A 3,141-nucleotide genomic window follows, 5' to 3' on the forward strand; every position below is an offset into this window, starting at 1 on the left:
GTGTGGCCTTCCCATTGCCACTGCACCCCAAAGTCCCTGGTGCCCTCCTTAGGGAGACTTCAGAAGGGATGGATGGATGGATGGATGGATGGATGGATGGATGGATGGATGGATGGATGGATGGATGGATGGATGNCTCCTTAGGGAGACTTCAGAAGGGATGGATGGATGGATGGATGGATGGATGGATGGATGGATGGATGGATGGATGGATGGATGGATGGATGCATGCATGCATGCATGGATGCATGGATGCATGCATGCATGGATGCATGGATGCAGGGATTCTGTGCCCAGCAGAAGCCCTTTTGGCACCTTCACTGCCGCTCTCTGAGCCCCGCTCTGGCCAGGGGTACCTGCTGCTTTCCTTCCCACAGCATGGACTCAGTGCCAGGGCAACCGAGCACAGCTCTGTTTTCCATTGTGGGAAGGAGGTACACCTGCAAGAACAGGGCAAAAAGGAATTGTACCACAGTTGAAACATGAATTTTACCTGTAGTGTGAAGAAACCGAGTCARYTCTGGCTGCACACCTGACAGCTGCRTTTGAAATTCTTCTGTAACCTACAGCAAGGGGTTCTGTGCATTTGTATGTGTACCTCAAGTGCTGGAATAGTCATGTTTATGCAGTTCARTAGTCTGAAATATTTTGAACAACCACCAGTGAATTTGGACAGACAGGAACTTGAAATACTAGCCTTTAACCTTGTCACAGAATCACAGAATATTCTGAGATCGAAGAGACCCACAAGGATCATTGATTCCAACTCCTGGCCCCACACAGGACACCCTAAGAGTTACACCATGTGCCTGAGAGCATTGTCCAAACTCCTCTTGAGCTCTGTCAGGCTTGGTGCTGTGACCCCTTCCCTGGGGAGCCTGTTCCAGTGTCCAACCACCCTCTGGGTGAGGAACCTCTCCTTAATATCCAACCTAAACCTCCCCTGAGGAGGTTTCATGCTGCTCCTTTGGGTTAAACATGGTTAGATGCCACCAAGTCRGTGGCAGTGCCTTAACTGTATGTGTGTGGTACAGACCACAAGGGCCCTTCCATCCTYATCAAGGGGAGTGTTAATCTTCTCCCCTTTCCTATAACACTCAGAAAAGGTCATAATTCCAAATGATCAAACATCCWCCATTCATAAGACCAGGCATCTGAGTGAATAAACCTCGTCCTGCTTCAACCAGCTACTTCACATCTGCCATAGATTCATAGAGGTCTGAGTGGATGTGCACACATCCTATGCCTGCACTTCTGCAAACACAAGTGCTACTGAAGGACACAGGGGAACCTGAATCATGGGAAATGGCAAATAATCCATAGCCCACAGCATCAGTCTGACTGACATGTGCCTGCTGACACTGGACTTCCTGATCCTGGGGGTGCACAAGACAAATTCTGTTTTCAGCCATCTGTTGTTGTCAGCCCAACACCCTTTAAAAGCACCACAAGCACATTCAGAGCAACACAATTAAATACAGACAGCAGAGGGAAGATTTGGAAGCAGCAGTATTTCCCTGTCAGATTCTCGTGTCTCARATAATGAGATGCATGATGCCTGCCTTTTGCTGATAGCTGGGCTACTGCTTGCTTTTMTAAGGAATGATTTGCTGATGAAAAGCCAATCAGCAAAATGCTGAATGCATTGCTATGTAATTTCATGTGAAGAGATAAAAACAGCCTGTATCCTTGGATAATAACTAAATATTGATTTTCTAGTAGTTGTTTTATCTTCACCCAAATCATCACTTATTAATGGAGACAGTTCAGCCTCTGGTTTAAATAGGATTCACTGAAGTTTGGGTCCCTATTTCTCTTACAGTGCAGTTTTAGGTAAGCAAATGGTTGGTAGATCTTTTCATCAGTTGGCACAAGGCAAAGGTATTCCAAATTTTTATGGCGAAGTTTTGTTTGTTGAGGAAGACAAAAAAAAAAAAAAAAAAAAAAAAAAAAAAAAAAAAAAAAAGACAATTATTCAGATGCAAAGAAAACAAAGAAGCATTAATCCTTCATGCATATTTAAGCCTTGAAATCCTTGGCCAGGGAGTATTAAGTGCTTGAATAAGCATAAAAAGCAGGAAAGGTTTGCTTAGACAAGTCTGTGGACTTTAAATCTAACAAATTTGTAGCATTCAAGGATTTATTTAATATAGATTACCAATGTGCAGTGTGTGTAGCTGTCCAGAAAACAGAATGTACTGGGGGAGTTGTCATTATATGTCTGCTCTGTCATTGCTCTCGCCCCATCAGTTACTCACCTCTTCTGGCCTTTTGGGGTTAGACAGACATTTGATTCAACCCTCTCTATCCATTCTGATGCTCTAAAATATAAACTCCTACATTCTGTTACTAATTCACAGCGTGACCTTCTATGTACAAAAGGCACAATCTCCAGTATAAGCGAGACAATAGATGAAGTAAGAGTTTGCCTTGTTATCTTGCTTGTGAATAAAAATAAGTTACATCAAGTCCATGTTCAGAGTTCAGGTTTCTGAGTCAGCTACAAAGGAAACTAAATGAATCGGTGTATGAGGCACCAAGGAGAAAAGAACAGTAAAGCAGAGAATCTAGGTTCATCTATCTCCTAAAAATAAACAAACAATTAAGTAAATTTCATTTTTTTTAACTCACTTAGCTGTTCCAAAATGAAATTATAGATTTTTGCGCATCAGATTTTAAGGAGAGGCAGAATTCACTATTATTTGCCTTCTTATAACATGTAAAATTGTTGCCTTCCAMTGCAAGGAAGAAAATTATGAAAGAAAATTAGGTGCTCTTTTTAGCAAATACACCTAAAGTAAAATCCTGAAGTATTCCTTACTGATGAAAACCATCAAGTCCCTCCTAGCTACATTAAAATGTGAAAATGTTATTGAAAATAGGTACTTCTCATAAGAACAGCCAAGAGGAATTGGTTTTCCTTAGCCATTTCATTACCTTGACAATCACCAGCTCAKTTAGCTCTCTCATCTGCTGCAGCARAAGTACCTCAAGGCTGCCAAGGCATAAAGACCACAGGAATTAGTGTCTGCATGTACAAGATTCTAGATTATCATGAAAACTCCCCAAAATGTTGTGCAATCATGTCACAATATGGAAGCTAGCTCCCAAAATGGTGCTTTTCATTAAAGTAACTTTTGC

General features: G+C 41.9%; 1 non-coding gene across 1 annotated transcript; it reads right to left on the minus strand.

Annotated features, from left to right (window-relative positions):
- Positions 1-972: 972 nt before the first annotated feature.
- LOC130579756 (U6atac minor spliceosomal RNA) lies at positions 973-1,097 on the minus strand. The gene has a single exon (XR_008966048.1). It is a non-coding gene; the product is annotated as a U6atac minor spliceosomal RNA (small nuclear RNA).
- Between the last annotated feature and the right edge of the window lie 2,044 nt (positions 1,098-3,141).

This window comes from Malurus melanocephalus, unplaced genomic scaffold, assembly GCF_030028575.1.
Source record: "Malurus melanocephalus ecotype Western Australia unplaced genomic scaffold, MMel_1.1 scaffold_9, whole genome shotgun sequence".
In the NCBI taxonomy this organism is placed as follows: Eukaryota; Metazoa; Chordata; class Aves; order Passeriformes; family Maluridae; genus Malurus; species Malurus melanocephalus.